An 18,599-nucleotide genomic window follows, 5' to 3' on the forward strand; every position below is an offset into this window, starting at 1 on the left:
TATTTTGCATTCTTTTTATATTAAGTATTTGTAATGTATGCATTTTTCGCTTGAAAGAAATTTTTATTTGAAGCACAGACTACATTTCAAATATTTATCTGTGCCTACTTTATTGACCAGCACAACTTCCAAATAATAGTAATCATTGTGGTAGCTGGTTCTTACTGAATACTTATTTACTGTATTGCAGTTACTGTTCCAAGTGAGTTACATCATTTAACTCCTTAGATCCTCACAACACCCTTCTGGGATGGGCACTGTAATTATTCTCACTTTACAGATGAGGGGAAGAGTCACTGAGAAGTTAAGTAACTGGTCTAACTGGTTGAGTTAGGACTCAAATCTACAATGACTGGCTCCAGGCTCACATAGTTACTGTGTATGTATCATACATATATGTCACATGGGTCCCTGTGCTAAGCGTTGTACATAAAGCATGATGGGTAATCCCCTTATACAAAGGAAGAAATTAGGACCCAGTATGTTAATTTCTTGCCCAGGATGACAAGCTGTTAGTAGACCCTGAGATCAGAGCTGGTGTATAACCTTTGAACTTTCCACCTCAGATGCACTGCTACCCCCAAACTCTGGTGTTTACACATATTGACACCCATGAGTCGATATGTTTGTTGTTGATATTTCAAATGAATGACCAGATAACATTATTGTGTGTGGGAGAAAGCAAGCAAGGCATGAGCACGCCAACACTGTGTTTTAATAGTCAAAGCAATGTTAAGTCGCAGGCACCAGCAAAACACTAGAGTCAACCATTTCTCTCCAACAGGTGAGGAATACTCAAAGGGGTAAAAGTTGTTTCAAATATTCATCTAAAATACAGAGACATGAGTTTAAAAGAAGTTTTACACAAGAACTGTAAGGATACCAACAAAGCAATTCTCTGAAAGACATCTTATTTTCACCACAGTTCTTGGAACTCACAGAAACAGGAGACAGCAGCGGCTGGAAGAATGTGCCGCCCCTCCCTTTTGTTCTTTGTGGCATTATTCTTTCTGTTGTTCTCCTCTGTCTAGACCTTGCTTTTCCTTTTAACGGTTAGGTCATTTTGAGGTTGAGTCCCTCACCAAATTCTAGCATTAGGGGCTTATAAGATCTTCCAAGTCTCTGGGAATTTTTTTTCTTCACTGCTTTGGAAGTTAGTCTAAGGTTTTTAGTGGACCTTGGGAAATACTTTTTAGTCGTTTTGTTTGTTTGTTTGTTTGTTTGTTTGTTTTAATGAGTCATTAGAAAATCAGGCTAAGGCCTGGAGAGATGGCTCAGTGGTTAAGAGCACTGACTGCTCTTTAAGAGGTTCTGAGTTCAATTCCCAGCAACCACATGGTGGCTCACAACCATCTGTAATGAGATCTGATGCCCTCTTCCAGTGTGTCTGAAGATAGCTATATATAATAAATAAATAAATAAATCTTAAAAAAGAAAAGAAAAGGAAAGGAAAGAAAATCAGGCTAACTTTGAACTTTACATCTTTCTGTCTCCGGGTTCCTGAGTGCTGGGGTTACAGGCTTGTGCTACCATGTCTGCCCACTGTGCGCAAGTGATCGTGGCTGTCAGAAAAGGCAGCTGAGCAAGCCATGGGGAACAAATCAGTAAGCAGCCTTCCACTGTGGTCTCTGGCTCAGTTCCTTTCTCCAGCTTCCTGCTTTGGAATCTTCCCCTAACTTCCCTTTCTTATGAACCTGGACATGTAAGAGGAAATAAACCTCTTCTTCTCCAAGTTGGTTTTGGTAAGTATTTTATCACAGCAGCAGACAGCAAAGCAGGACCTTGCCTATCATCATCATCATCATCATCATCATCATCATCATCATCATCATCATCATCATCGTCATCATCCATCTTAGAACATTGAGTTCAAGTACTTCAGCCTCATCTGAGCACAGTAGTATCATATTTTTGTCACAACTGTTTTATTAATTCATTTTTCTGTTGTTGCTCCTGAGTTAGCATTTCCCCCCCACCCTGTGGTATAGCTTAGATATGGAATATTTCCCAAAAGATTTATGTGCTAAAGGCTTGCTGTCCTATTTGTGGATTAAATAATTGGGTGGTGACTGGGTTATAGGAACTCTGACCTAATTAATAGGTTAATCTATTGATGGATTCAAACTTTGATAGCATAGTCAAAAATAGTGGGAGAAGGGATGTGGTTCAAGGAAGTAGGTCACAGGCGATGAGACTTCAAAGGCTGTTTGGTCCCTGCCAATCCCTCCTTGTCTTTCTCTTTTATCCTAGTTGCCAAGAGATAAGCATCTGTTTCACTACACCCTTTTCCATGGTATTCTCTCACTAGATCCAGAAATATAAGGCCAGCCTCACAATGACTTCCTAAAACTATGAGCCAAAACAAGTCTCTCTTCCCTGAAGTTGTTATCTTAGGTGTTTATCACAATGACAAAATGTCTGATAACCACACCCTGGTTATCAGGTGATAAAGACTGAGGGTAGAAGGCAATGGGAAAAATGAGTCTAGTAATTAATTTTCTCATCGCAGTGATCACAAGCCTGAGCAGAAGAAGCAACTTAAGGGAAGATGGTTTATTTTGGCTCTCAGTTCAGAAGACTACAGTCCATCATCACAGAAGAAATGGCAGCCCAGTAAATTTGGTCTGTAATTTCAATGAGGAAGCAGGAAAGGGGGATGCTAGTGCCCAGCTGGACCCCAGTCCAAGGGATGGTGGCACAATCAAGGTGGGCCATTTCTCTTTAGTCTTCTATAGCAACACTCTCAAAAAAAAAAAAATGCTCAGAGGTGTGTCTCCTAGGTGAGTCTAAATCTGGTTAAGTTGGACAATAAAAACTAACAATCACAAGAAAGAAATGGACTAAGAAGGTTCAACAATCAAGGAACCAGAGGTTCAAGATAAACTTTCCCAGCATGATCAGCTAAAAAGGCATGACCCCGTGTAACACCTTGATTTCTCTATCAGAAAACAGAGATGGCAATGTTTTTGTAACATGCTTTTTCCACTGCAATTCTCAAATTCAGTGACTACTCTGAATGACTGTGTACTTGCTCAATGTTTGTTTTTACTGTATAAATAAAAAAACCTTTGCTAGGAGCTGGGGAGATGGCTCTGTGATTAAGAGCAGTAACTTGTTCTAAAGAATCTGAGTCCGATTCTCACTACTCAAATGGCTAACAGCTAGCAACTGTCTGTATCTCTAGGTTCAGGGGAATCTAACTCCCTCTTTTGGCCTCTAAGTTCACACAGACACAAATGCAGGCAAAATACCCACACACATACGATACACGTACAATAGTTTTAAAGAAAAGATGTTTTCTGTCTTTTCTGGAAGATGGAACAAGTCCTAGCAAAGCAAGGACCCAGGGGATACACAAATGACCAGAAATAGGAAATACTCAGTGTAAGGAAAAGATGACGGGGCACCAATGAAAGGAAAAGTCACTGAAAGGAAAAGTCACGGGGCACCAATGTTGTGAAAAGATGAAGTCCCGGGTTTTGGCACCAATGTTAGGGGAAGGATGAAGAGAGTGGGGGGCATATGGCCCATGGAGGTGCGGCAAGGCCTGGGGGTAAGGGGGATGCCTCTGGGGGGTCCATGTTGGAAATTTCTTCCCCCTGAGGGACCAGCCACACAATGGTATATGGGAGAGTTAAGAGGGTGGTAGAGGCAGAGAGAGAGAGAGAGAGAGAGAGAGAGAGAGAGAGAGAGAGAGAGAGAGAGAGAGAGAGGAATAGAGGAGTAGTGGCCAGCCATGAGCACATGGAGAGAGAGGGGGGAAGGGAAGGGGAAGAGGAGGGATAGGGGTGGGAGCAAGAGAGCCAGGAGGCAAGAGAGGCCAAGAGAGAGAGGAGGGGGCAAGCAGCCCCTTTTATAGTATCAGGTCACTGGGTCGGAGCATCCCTGGCTACTGCCAGGTAATTGAGAGGTGGGTGGGGTTTACAGAATCCCAACACTCAGCATTCTTAGTCATCAGAAAAACTAGGTTTATTTAGAAAAAAATAATATTCAGTAGTCAAAAGAAAATAATCATCACTGGGACAGGTATATAAATAGAATATAATTTTTGTAAAACTTTAATAATGCTCTAATCCCTGTTATATAACTTCTTAGTTAGTATCAATACAGGTTCAAAGCATGTAACTCTTTAAAATAACATCCAAATATACTTCCCTGAAAATATACTAGAAGATTATCTATAGTAGACTAGAGAGAACAAGAGGACTTGGTTCTCAAGTCTGCCATAGGTAAAGGCCTTTATGATTAATAATGTGAATGGGGAGTATTCAGTGTAGCCATAGCTCACCATGTAAATGGCACACAGTGGATTCAGGAATCAATGGCTGTACAATGGGAACACACCACTTAATACAAGCCTTACCTATCCTGAGTCTCAATAGCCTGAGAACCAGATGCAAACACGCAAATGACCACCTGACATCCTCCAGAGGTCTTTGCATGGCTCTGGTAAAGGCCTACTGGATCTTGAGGTGAGTGAGAACACTTGAAAGCCATAGACCAGTAGAAAAGGGGAGGGCATTCTGAGTGTGTAACTCAGGGATCTGCCCTGCCCAGTGCTTCCCAAGGACCAGTGTTAGAACTCGGAAGGAGAAACACTATAAATACATGTAGGGCTGGGTGTATTGATGCACACAATTAATCCCAGCACTCATAATCTCCATGGCTCTGGTTCTTTCCCTTCAAAACATAACAAAACGCATAGCTTGGAGAAAAACAAAAAGACGGATGCCATGCAGTGCAACTTTAAGAGCAGGGCACTTACTCCCTCGGTACAGGCATCAGGGGCTTAAGAGCCTTTGAAGGTGTGGAATATGGAGTTAGTAATTACTGTGGGATCAGAAAGGCAGGGGAACCGTTTAGAAAACACCAGCTGCAAGAGTGTAGCCATCCTGTAATATAAGCAGGCACAATTATTACAATCACGTGGCATTTGGCAGGCTTTATTCACTGTTTCCTTTTTCTAAATTTTCTCCTATTGGGATAAGCCGTTTGTATCACTGCATCTTTTTATAAGAAATTTTAATTTTAGGTTAGGAATTAAAGTGACAGATTGTGCCCCGTACCTTAACTAATTATTAACGGAGTTAACAGTGAAAACCTTTCCTGCCATGTTAAATTGCATCCAGTAACCCACAGCTGTTGGCTGTTTACCCAGCCTCCACTGAACGAGAATTAAACGTGGTGTTTGCTTTTCACCTTCCCAGACAGGAATTCACTTTGTATTACGGGCTGGTCTGGAACTTAGTCCAGACTGGCCTCCAATTTATGTTAATCCCTGCCAGCCTCCCAAGATTAGAGGGCTAAACCGCCAACCTGGCTAGAATTAAGTCATTCTCATAGGCTACAAGAAGATATTATTAGGTTCATTGTAAACTCTGACTAAATTATATTCACAGAATAAGTCTCCTTTGTGTTTTATGCAACCTCTATCAGATAATTTAATAGGTCAAAGGTGACAATTTACTTTTTGTGTTCTGTCCTTACAGACAGCTATAAATTTCTCTGCTTCGCTATCTTTAATCATTTTTTTTCTAATAGTGACGAAGAACTGAATACGGTCTTCTGTCAAGTGTTCTCTCTGTTATCTTCTTTCTCCCTAGGAATTCCTTCTTATAATTAGTTCCCTAAGAGGGTTGGATTGGAGTGGGCAATCCTAGCTCCTCTCTTCCCTGTATGATGCCATGCCTTGGATAAGTCTAATTCGACTTCCACCAACTTTCATACCCCCAAGTTAGTTTTCAAGTGGTAAGTCCATAGACTCGGGTTTAAAAACACAAGACTCATGGAATAACCCCAGGGAATATAAGTATGCCAAACTAACCTTTAATTTTCTCCTGTAGTTGAAAACAATGAGTCTTGTAGTTATCTAGCAAATGACTATTGAAACAGACAGACATGCATATGCACACACACACATGCACACACAAATAATGCTCTTCTGTGAAAAGAAACAGGAATTACACAAATTCATTAGTTATGCTTTGCTGATCTAATATTTTGTAAAGTAATTAATTGATCTGATGGGCAATCAACTGGAAGATCTCGATTTGTATTCTTTACATAATAAATAGGCAGGAGACCCAGTCATGCTGAGCCTATTTTAGATGTTCTCAAAATGCACTGGAATGAGGTGAACGCTGCACTTTTGAATGAGGCACTAGCTCCTGAAGCACCATGTTCCTCCTATACTACAGGGCCTCTCCACAGTCTTCCTGCATAGCATCTGCCTGCACTTAGCAGACACTTAGCTTTGTCACCTCTCAGTCCTCTCCTTTTAGAATTCTGCTCAGACTGGATAATAAGAACTAGGCCCATTGCTTCAAAATAAGCCTTGTAATGGTCATTGCATTAGCCCAAACCAATGAGTCAAAGCTTTGAAATGACCACTTGTAAGGATCTTGTGGAACAAGGTCCGCTTCTTTTTATATTTTAAGCAATTCTAAGGGTTCTGGCATCTGAACATTATTTTTGGTTGTGAGCCTAGCCTTTAATGGCTGAGCCATCTCTCCAGCCTGAATCTGAACATTATATGTTTATGAATAGTGTGTATGCAATTTGATTCTGTGGTAACTAAGGGATAACTTTCAGCATCTCAATGAAATTCTTTTCTAGATTGTTCTATTCAAACTGCTCTGGGTAAAGGTTTTAGGAAATTAGTAAGAACTCACTAGTATCATGCCTTTTAGTGGAATAAGTTATTTGAATTCTATGGTGATCCATTTTGAGTTAGTTTTATATTCTATAGAATGTGATGTAGTTGCAACTGATACATCTTTTGTCTGCAGATCAGGATATTTGTTTGAAATCTATTTTCTTTCTCCTTTTTTTTTAGAAACCTATTTTTATCTAGTACATTATTTTAAAATTCTGTACCGTATATAAAGAAATATAATGCAATGTGTTGCTTAATTTATGAAATTGATACCATACTGTAGAAATTTCTAACTTGACTTGCTATTGGTGAAGAATTCATCTGAAAGTGCTGTCTTTTAAGACAATACCCATTTAACTTAGCCATGTTCTAATCTCCATTGAGTTAAAAAGAAAAAAAAATTCTACCTAATCAATTAGTTATACTCCCTCTCTATTGTAAACTCATAGACACACTCAACACTATGGAAATTTACCTGTGATCTCTCTCTAGTCTGTCCATCATTTCTCCAGCTAGCAGTTTTATTATATAGCATTTTTGTTGCAAATTTGTTTATGGTTATTGCCCAAGTATGTACACAAAAATATTTTTAAAATATAAAGTCCAATTTGAGCACTTTGGAAAGCCAAGATAAATACAAATAAGGTGCTGCATTACCACCGCTGCTGCCAGACTTTGCATAAGTAGACAATCGAGGTCATAACTGATAAAGCACTTGCCTAGAATGTGTGAGGCTGCAGGGTCCGTCTCTAGCAATCCCAATCCCTGCCTCACAGCTCCTGCAAAAGCGCTAGCTATCTGGGTGAATTCATCTTCATATTGCTTCAGAAGCACACTGCCTACTTTAATACAAATGTTTATTATGACTACTAGACGCCAGACAAAGGCTCCAAGAGCCTGACGTAAGTTAGCTGATGTTTAATCACCAATCAGATGAACACTGTTGTTTCTCTCATCTTCTAGTCCAGAGAATTAAAGCACAAAGAGGCTGGGTAGAAACATCTTGAGTTCGTGGTTTGGCACCTGGTTTTGAATATGAGCGGTTCAAGTTCTAGAGCTGAGCATCGCGAGTGTGTTGTGTGAGCAAACGTCCATAGCAGTCGACAGAGCCACAGTAAAAGAAAGATTTAGTAAAGTGCATACCTCAGACACTTTCCTAGCTTTTAAACTGTGTGCAAGTCGTTCATTTGCAAAACCACGGCTTCTAACTGAACTAAACAAGTTTTCTTTAATCAAGAGAATCATTTAACATCAACTCAGATTACAAAGAAGCTGTGACTTCTTATAGCATAAAATAGAGAATTTGATATTAAAGTTATGACCTGTCAGCAAGTAGTGCTGGGATAATCGCACACCTACAGTATTGGAAATGAACTCTCACACATACCACACACTTTAAAAATTAGTTAAAAATGGGTCATAGAAAGAGATAAGCAATCCTAATGGCTGAGACAGGAGAGACTGCACAGGGCTACTTTGTCACAAAGAAACAAAGAAGGATGGGGGTTCTCAGTGTAGCCCTGGCTCTCCTGGAACTCCCTATGTAGATCAGGCTGCCCTCAGACTTGGAGCTCTATCTCTGAGTGCTAGGATTAAAGGTGTGGGTCATTACCAGTTGCTTGACCAGGAGCTTAACCTTTGAAAAATGTGTACGCATGTGTTTTGCTGAGTGATTTTTGTTATTGTTGTTTTTCTTGAGTGATTTGCATGTATTTTGCTATCTCCCTAGCTCAAAGTATTGTAACTTAGAAGTTTTTGTATTGCATAGTATATGTATGTGTTAAGGTCAAAGGGCATATGAAAGTCTGTTTTCTCCTTTCATCTTGTAGGTGATTTGAACTCAGGTTGTTAGGCATCTCACTAGTCCACATATCTTGACATTCAAAAAGTGGCAATATTTTATTTTTGTGATAAAATTATTTTTATCAAATCAGGTGAAACAGGGGGAATTAAATCAGGAAAAAAAACACTGTAAAGGAAATGATGATACATACACAGATAATTGACAGAAAACAAAAACAGGATTTGTAAATTTTATTTATTTATTTATTTATTTATTTATTTATTTATTTATTTATTTATTTATTGCAGGATCTCACTGTGTAGCCCTGGCTAGCCTGAAACTTGCTATGTAGACCAGGCTATCCTTGAACTCACAGAGATCCTCCTGCCTCTGCTTTCCAAGTGCGGGGATTAAAAGCATGTACCATCTCGCTTGGCTAGGACTTAAAAATACATGGAAAGTAATAACTAACAGTGAAGTCTAGTACTCATATGTGTCTGAAGCAGCTTTAGCCATTTTACATACAAAGGCCACATGTTCATATAAACTGCGACATGAGTTCAGCAGTTTTACATACATCCTCTGAGTAAGGAGAAAGATGAGTTAAATGTTTTTGCTCAAAGCATCACAGTGTAAGCCTACGTGTAAGACATTTAAATAGCTTCCCATATTCTTACTATATTGCCTCTGAAAACACCAAGCATTCATCTAATAACTACTCAGTGAACATTGTGTAAGACACAGAAGAAAAAAAATACTATTTGATTTACAAGAACCTTATGCCGTTGCTGGGTGAGTCATCTTTTCAACACCCACCTTGTTTGTCAAGACAGGGTCTTTCCTTGCCTGGAACTCCCTGACTGATCTTGGCTAGCTAGCCAGGGACCTGGGGGATTGACCCATCTTTACTTGCCCAAATATGGAATTACAAGGGTGCACCACGTGCCCAGCACTGTTTTATGTGGGTTGTAGGCCTTCAACCTTGTATGGCAAGGATATTACCAACTGAGCTATCTCCCTAGTTCTCAGCAGATTTTCAACATTTTAACAATGTGCGTAAATCCAAAGAGTACGATTTTCATTACTTAGATTTACTCTCAGTAAATCAAATGTCAGGCCTGTGTAATGTTATCTAGAATTTGTTCCATGGATTAAAAGAATATCACAAATAAATGTTTGTAATGCCTGAAGTATATTCGTGTTTTTGTATGGAATTAAGATTGTAATAATAATATGCATCTATACGTGTTTTTTTATTAAAACACAATGCCAGCAAACACTTGTACAAAGAACTCAATAAAGCTAAGAATAAGAGTTAAGAATAGAAAAAAAAAAACAGAAATAATTCAAAGACCCTTCACTTACTACATACAACTATGAAACAAAAGAGATTTTGTGCCTTTTAGTCTAAAGCTATAATTCAACGTTGATGTCAGCCAAACTGCTCTATAGGTTGCTTGTACTAGGGAGGTGCCAGCGTAAGTGGCAGTCACTAGGAGTAGACTGTGTTCTAACAATTATAGACTAGAAAAGAAATTTGTATTTTTGAGAACAGTTAGCAATGTAAGAACCTAATTCATGTGAAGGAAAACTGCTTTTCAAATCACAAAGAAAGTGAGTATCTACAGCCAAATCAATATAAGAAGGGCTCAGGTGAATATCACACAAACTGTGTGTGGGGTGGGTGTGGGGCTCATTTTATCGCAGGCTTTCCCATACCAACTAGCTTAATTCTAACAACAACAAAAAAAAAAAAAAAAAAAAAAAAGAAAGAAAGAAAGAAAGAAAAAGAAAAACAAACAACCAGGGAATAACAAACTTGTAAGAAGACAAAGAAAAACTAAACCAAACTTTGGCAAATTGCCAAAACCCTAATTTTCATTTTTTTTTTTTCTTTCAAAGTATGTATCAATTTAAAAATGTGAAATTCAATAAAATATTTAAGCTGTATCGAAGTATTCCAGATCCATTTAAACTTTATTTTCTCTTTCTCAATCTTTTTAATCTCTCTCTTTTTCGTCTCTTGCTCTTTCCTGATACAGAACAGGGTGAGGGTGAAATTATCTCTTGGTATTAGAAAATAAATGTCAGTTTGTACTCTTAAGGTCTATGAAGCCACATTCACAGTAATCAAAACATTTACTACAGACAGCTATAGACTAAGATACTAACTCATACCTTCAGTATGCACCCACCACCACCACCTCTCCTTGAGGAGAAGGCTGTGTAGCTCTGGCTGGCAAGGGCCTCACTATGTTAGCCAGGCAACCAGGTTGGCCATGTGTAGATTGTCCTGAAGCTGTTTGTATTTTAATGCTAATTCCACTGTGGTAGCACTCCTAATGCAAAGGATTTGTCAACATAAAATCCCATGTTTAATCATTTCTTTGGAAACTGAAATTATTTAACTTACTTGTCTAATCATCTTATTATATAAACTGATCCTTGAATATAAGTGTGCTGGCTAGTTTTCTGTCAACTGATAAAACCTAGAGTCATTGGAAAGAAGAGAGGCTCAATTGAGAAAATGCCTTCTTAAGATTGGGCTGTGGGTAAGCCTGTCGTGCATTTTCTTAATTATCTATTGATGAAGTGCCATCCCTGAGCTGGTGGTCCTGGGTTCTGCAGAAAGCAGGCTAAGCAAGTCATGAGGGAGCCAGTAAGCAGCACCCTCCATGGCCTCTGCATCATGCTCCTGCCTCCAGGTTCCTGCCCTGTTTCAAGTTCCTGCCTTGGCTTCCCTTGATGGACTGTGTGTGATATGTAAGACGAACCCTTTCTTCCTCAAGTTGCTTCAGTCATGGTGTTTCCTCACAGCAGTAGAAAACCCTAAGAAAATGAGTAAGAAATTTTTTAAAATAAGATACTTCTTTGGATATGCCAATCACAAAGAAAAATAAAAATTATTTTCTCCCCGATGCTTATAAACATAAATCAAGTTGGAAAAACAACTTTAGAAAATGAGAAAAAAAAAGTTTCATGTCACTAGGGATGGAACCGGGGGTCTTGCTTATGCTGAGCACAAGCTCTATCAGTGAGCTACATTCCTAGGCCCCAAGAGAATTTTCTTTCACATCCTTGTCCAAATTATCTGGATAACTAGCTTATTCTCAATTTTGAATTTTAGATTTGCATAACAAACGTAACACTAGAAACTGTCGCAGTAAATATTAAAAATTAAAAACCGGTTTCTCTTTACCGGCCCTGAGGTCTCACTCCTCAGGCCTGACCCTGATATGGACACACGCACCTCTGGCACCCGGTCTGAGCCGCTACCACGGCCCAACTCGTCCACGCAACTCCCTTCCCTTGGCGGTTTTCTACCGCCTGTTCTCCGCTCTGTCCCCGGGGTATTTCTGTACCCCAAAATCCCACACAAACACAACTCTACAGCCCGATAGCTTTTCATATAGGTTTATATGTTCAATAAACATATCAATAAATGTTAATACTCATTTCACTGGCGATTGCTTTGGATATTTGCTTTGTAGAGATAATCTCTTATAAGCAACACCTATCAATAAAAAAGCCCATGGTCAACACACTTAGACAAGAAATAAGAGGTGGGACACTGGCAGGAAGAGACAGGAAGAGAAAGGATAGTGTCCCACCTCCTATTTCCTGCCTCAGCTCATTGGCCATAGTCTTTTTTATTGACAGGTATATCTTGTAACATATCATCTCTACCTTGCTTTATACTAAAAAACAAATGCCGTGAGAGGACACTGAAACTAAATTTTCCACTTTAAGCTTAGAGACACAATTTAGGTAAAGACAATCATGCAGGACCCCATCGGTCTGTGTCCAGGAAAATATATCTAGGGAAAAGATTTCTAAGAACAAGTATAATCTCTCCAAGAAAAAAAAAAGCAAAAACTTTAAAAGAAAATTTTAAGAAAAATTATTAAAGGTGGCATGATTAGATGCTTAATAATATTTTGTGGCTTCCAAGAAATTACTCCTGAGAGCAGAAAAGCAGAGTAATGAACAAGAAACATTAAAAGTAAGATGAACAATTACTCTCGTTTTTGAGAAAAACGTTCTTAATTCTCCATGAAAACTACTCCTAAGAGGTTTTTGCCTCAAAAGACTGTCTCACTTCCAGAAAGAAAACAGTAATAGCACGGAATTCTAGGAGCCCAAGAAGAGCCTGCTGCACTGTTTAAGCATCTTGGACCTTACAACCTGTTCTGGGAAGGGGACTGACATCCTTTGTTTGAATGGCCACACCACTCTGCAAGTTGATGCCGTAAAAATACAATTTAATAGAAATAGGAGCACATTGGAATTTTAATTCATATCTTCAAAAAATATTGTTTTTAATTTTAGATGCAGATGCCTGTGGAAGCCAGAGGCATTGGATTCCCTTGAAGTTGGAGTTCCAAGGGCTTATAAGCCGTGCCACTTGGATACCAGGGATCTAACTTAGGTTCTCTGGAAGAACAGTAAGTGTTCTGAATCACGAAATTATCTCTTCAGTCCCCTGGTTCCCATCTGAAGAGACTTGCTGACTTTTTAAATATGAATTTGACAATTTCATACTCTTGGAAGGACAAACAGTTCACAAGCACCTACGATGCAAAAATGAACAGTTATGCAAGCATCTCAAAATACAATCTAGAAGGGCTGGGAAGATAGCTCTGCAAATAAAGTGCTTATTCTGCAAATGTGAGGGCTGCAGTTCAGGTCCTGGATCGCACAAGAAAGCTGGAGAGATGTGACGAGCATTCAGGAGGCAGTGGTCCCTGGAGCAAGCCGGCCGGTTGAGCCAGCCACGTGCAGCTTGAGAGATCACACCTCAATAAATAAAGTGAAAAAGAATTCAAGAAAACACCAATGTCAACTCCAACTTCAGGCATTTATGTGCACTCAACACACACACACACCTGCACATGTATAGAACACTCATGCACTGGAATGTGCACACAGGCACTCAACTTTGGGCTTCCATTTGCACATGTGTATATATACATGTGTCCACATACATACAAACATGCTCTCACACATGCACATGCAAAAAAATAAAAAAAAAATAAAACAGGCGTGGTGGTGCATGCCAATAATCCAAACACTTGTGAAGCTGAGATACAAGGACTATGAGTTAATAATGACAGACTATGGTAAATAGTGAGACCCAGCCTAAAAAAACAAAACAAATAATAAATTTTTACTAAAAATATTTTTGGCTGAAGGCTGCTCTTATGTGAAAGTTATAGTAAAGAAAAGATGTTGTGTTTTTCTTTGCCTTAGCTGGTTTGTGGTTTATCAACACATCAAGGCAGCAAGAAGCATCTGAACATCAGCCACCTGTAACATAGACCTGTGTGCAGCTACTGAAGACATTCAAAAATAATGTCTTTCATTTTCATTTCGCTTGTGCTTTGTAACTTCTAACATTTCAGTTTGGAAACTAACGATTCATATTCACTTAGAGTTCAAGGAAGTTTTGAGGCATGGGACTGAAGCTCAGTGGGAGAGACATGTGTGAGATCCTGGGTTTAATCTCCAGCAGTACATCAAAAGAAAAAAGGAAGAAAGGAAGGGAGGAAAGAGAAAGAAAAAATTGACAAAGTGTCTGTCATATGTTATTCCACTGAGACAAATATCTTATCCCACAAACCATGACTGAGAAGGAAGAATCAGGTCAGCCAGGAATGGTGGTACATCCCCGTAATCCAGGTCCTTGGGAAGCTGATGCAGGAAGATCCTGCCCAGATACTTTAGTGAGGCCTGACTCAGAATTAGAAAGCTTAAAGATTTTAGGCACGTATTATAGCGGTGGAGTACTTGCCTAGCATATGCAGGGTCCTGGTATAGTGTGTGTGTGTGTGTGTGTGTGTGTGTGTGTGTGTGTGTGTGTATTACTGGTATATTCGCTTTACCTTCTAAGCTTTTGTTTTGATACTGGTGTTGGCATAGACAGTTTAAATGCTCACTAGCCCAGCCTTTGAAGCTAATGACGTTGGCTCTGATCCCGTTACTTAGATGTCACTTTTCAGTTCTCTCCAGTTCCTGTGCTTCATGTAGCACTGTCTGCAGTAAGAGAGTGAGGTGTGAATTCTACAGGATAAAAAGTTTAGGCTTTCTGATTATCATAGAAATCCTTAGTGCTAATTTTCTATACAATGGTTCAGTGAAACGTATCTCTACAGTAGGAATTGTGGTTTAAACATTTCAAACAAGTCCTTTTTATTTTACCTTACTCTGTCGTTCTGTGGTTTTAGCTTCTGTCTTGTTATGTGCTGGGAACTCAGTGTGAAGCTGAGGCTGCCCTTGAACTCACCGAAATCTTGCTGTCTCAGGTCCCCAAAAGGTGAGACTTTAGCCATGTGTCACCACTCCCAGTTAAAAGCACATTTAAATGTAAATATAGATGACTTGGCAGAATAATGTCCTGCATGAAAAAAAAAAAAAAAAAAAAAAAAAAAAAAAAAAAAACAAAAAAACAGAAGGCTTATGTCCTAAGAGTCAGAATGCATGAATCTGGAACCAGAGTTGCCACATACAGAGAGCGTTTGAGAGCGTTTGTGAATCGGGAGACCTCATCTGGTACCTCTGTTCATTAAGGAGGGGCACTGATGCCCCTCACTCCTCTCCCAGCCACCCCTACACTTTCTGCTAAAAATGATAGATAAGATCAGGATGCAGTATATCAACTGAATTGACTGAATGTAAAAGCATTTCAAAATTGTAGAGCAGTGACAAAAATCAGAAGTATAGTAATAAAATATCTGTTAAATTCAAAGTACTATTTAATTAATTAATTAGATGTATTTATTTAATGTATACGAGTACTCTGTAACTGTCTTCACACACCAGAAGAGGGCATCAGATCCCATTACAGATGGTTGTGAGCCACCATGTGGTTGCTGGGAATTAAACTCAGGACCTCTGGAAGAGCAGTCAGTGCTCTAAACCAGAGAGCCATCTCTCCAGCCCTGTTTTATTTATTTTTACACCATAATAACTGGAGAGATTTGAAATGACATTCCCCTTTTATGCTTTAATTCATTTTATCAAACTTCTGCTACATAGTTCAGATTTGAAGTAACTCTTGTCCCTGTGATTTTAATTAGAAAATTCAATGTATATTGCCTATAATACATATGCATATCTCTATCCTTAACCAGTTTCTGTGATATGTTTCAGAGCCAAAAAAAAAAAAAAAAAAAAAAAAAAAAAAAAAAAAAAACACCCACCAACACATTAGGGATAGACTTTCATCTTTACTTATAAATGGTTTGCTATTGATATCTTTGACTGGCCTGGAATACAGTTCAATAGTAAAGCTCAGGCTTAGCATGTGAGATTACCTAGGCTCAGTACGTAGCAACATACATGGAAAGAGGGTAGGGGAAAAGAGGAAGGGAGAGAGGAAAAGGAGAAGAAAGGGAAGGACAAGAGAAGGAGAAAAGAAAAAATATCTTTTGGGGAAAATGCAAAGCTCTAAAAGATTCTTCTACCAAAAGTTAAGAATAGCCAACTAGAAATACAGGAAAACTTGAAAGAAAATGAAAAAAAAAAAGATAATCTAAAAGAAATCTCCCAGAAAGATTCTTCTCTTCCAAGAAGGATGTTCTCAAAGCTTATTTAAAAGAGAGAAAAAAGAGCTATCACTGTAATAAGAAGAGCTGATAAAAATTAATGTAAGAGTGTCAAGGGAGAAAATCAGGCAGGGAAGACTAGGCTCCAAAAGCACAAATGTTCTTAGGGGAGAGAAAATCTGAAAAATTCTTCAAAGGACAAGAAAGTCAACAAGCCCAGAACACCCAGAAGTGACAAAGGAAAAAGTTGCGTGTGTGTGTGTGTGTGTGTGTGTGTGTGTGTGTGTGTGTGTGTGCCTGTGCCAGTGTCTGTGTCTATTTCTGTGTTTGTCAACTAGTCATTTGGCTCTCTCAAGCCAGCTGTCACATCTTAATAATCTTTGTGTCCTCCAGAGCTGTAACTCTGTTCTTAACTCATAGAAGTACTCTGTGGGTGTTGAGTTGAACATGAATAAAAGTGACCTGCACTGAAGTGCATACAGCAGAAACACCAGAGACAAAGCTTTATAATTACACACTGGTTCCTTTATTCGTCCCCCACACTCTTCCAGACCACCCTGAGCTACGAAGGCTTTGAGGACATAGCAACAAATTCATTTTCCTTTATCAAACTATAACCCATATGTTCCAGGTATAGCGTTAGAATTCCCTGATGTTTGGGAAACTGCTGTACCACACAGGCGTACCATTTTCCCCTGCTTTCCTTTCCATTAAGGTCTCTAAATGAAATGATATTGGAACAAACATACTGGAGAGAAAGAGGTTCTGAACCAAGCCTTATGGATAAATGACTTTCTCCTGCTTTCCCAAATTACAGCTAAAATAGTTTACTAAAGACAGGGGTGAGAGGTGAGGTATTAGGGGGTGGGGAGGGGAGGTGGATGATGCTCAGGATTAACTGTCAACGTGATAGGATGTAGATCATCTGGAACACCGGCTTCTGCAAGTGCCTGTGGAAAGGTATTGCATTAACTGAGGTCGAAAGAGTTCCCACCGAGAGCTGCCCCACTCCCTGGGATTCCTACTGTTTAACTGGAGAATGGGTGCTGAGCAGCTGCCCACAGTCATGGTTCTGTGCATCTACAGAAGCCCTCAGCCTTCGCTTCCCTGCCATAATGTACTTGTGAAATGTGAGTCCAGAGGAACAAACCCCGTTTTCTTTAAGTTGTTTTTGTCGGGGCATCTTATCCCAGCAACAAGACAAGAAATTAAGACAGTGGGTTAGTCCTGTGTTGCCAGTGCTCGGTCAGCTGAAGCACAGGAGTGCTTGATCTCAGGAATCTGAGACTGGCCTGGGCCACATAGTGATCCTCCTACCTGTAAACTAACTAACTAACTAACTAACTAACTAACTAACTAACTAACTACTTAAAAGGTTGAGTCAAGAGGGTTGCTTAAGCAGGTTCATATCTGTAATCCTTGCTTGAATGAAACAGTAAGGTCATAAATTCAAGGCCAGCCTGGCCTATACTGGGCTTCATGTTGAGATATCTCTCTCTCTCTCTCTCTCTCTCTCTCTCTGTGTGTGTGTGTGTGTATGTGTGTGTGTGTGTATGTGTGTGTGTGTGTGTGTGTGTGTGTGTGTGTCTGTCTGTTTGTCTCTCTCTCTCTCTCAAGATAATAAGCCTAAATAATAACATAAGACTTCAGAGTCTGTGTTGGAGTTAAACAGTTTTGCAGAGTTTATGGACTACTCCAGTATAAGCTTACAGGTGGAAATATAAGGGATGGAAAAGAGGCAGTTGGGAAATATAAACAGATATTATCTCTATCCTTACTTTTTGGCTTCCTTTTCCTGCTTAGTATCAAATTGTGATTGAGGGGAATCATTTTTTTGTTTTTAATTTTTTAAAACTTTTTATTGGTTCTTTATGAGTTTCATATCATGCACCCCAGTCCTGCTCAATCACCCTATTTCCTCATATCCACCTCTCACTCTTGCAACACCCCCAATAAAACACGCACGCACACACACACACACACACACACACACACACACACACAGAGCACTGAAAACCAACTCATTGTGAAGATGAAGCATGTCACAGTGTCACAGTGTGTCCCACAGTCTGTCCCTCTGCCCACACATCTTCACTTGCAAATGTTTATTGCAATGATTCATTGGTCTGGTTCCAGGTCTTAGCTTCTATGACACTATCAAAACTGAATCTTCACGGGGACTCCTGGCTATCCTGTTGTTGCCCTGTGTCTTAGAGACCCTGAAGCTTTGGACCCGCAGGACCAGCCCTTTCACGTGCTTCAACAGTTCACTGATGATGTCGATCTCAGGGTGGGACAACTCAGAGCCCTGGATGGACTTAGGTGGTAACTTAGCTGCTCAGCACACTCTCCCTTATCTTCACCACTCCAGCCCTGCTCTGGCGAGGCCACTCAAAGCTGCCATAGACAGGAGGCAGGGTCAGCTCTCCAGCCCTCAGGGCAGGATCACCCACTCCCAAGCCTCCAGAGCCAGCTCCACTGTGCTGCCCAGTCAAGGTGTGGGGCCCACTATCCCAAGTGCTGCAGCCTGTGAGGGGATGAGCCAGCTCTCCCATTTCTCACACCCTTGGCCTGGCTCACCTGTGCCTCTGCCATCATGGCCAGCCCCACTGTGGCC

This window comes from Micromys minutus (genome assembly GCF_963924665.1).
Source record: "Micromys minutus genome assembly, chromosome: 11".
Lineage (NCBI taxonomy): Eukaryota > Metazoa > Chordata > Mammalia > Rodentia > Muridae > Micromys > Micromys minutus.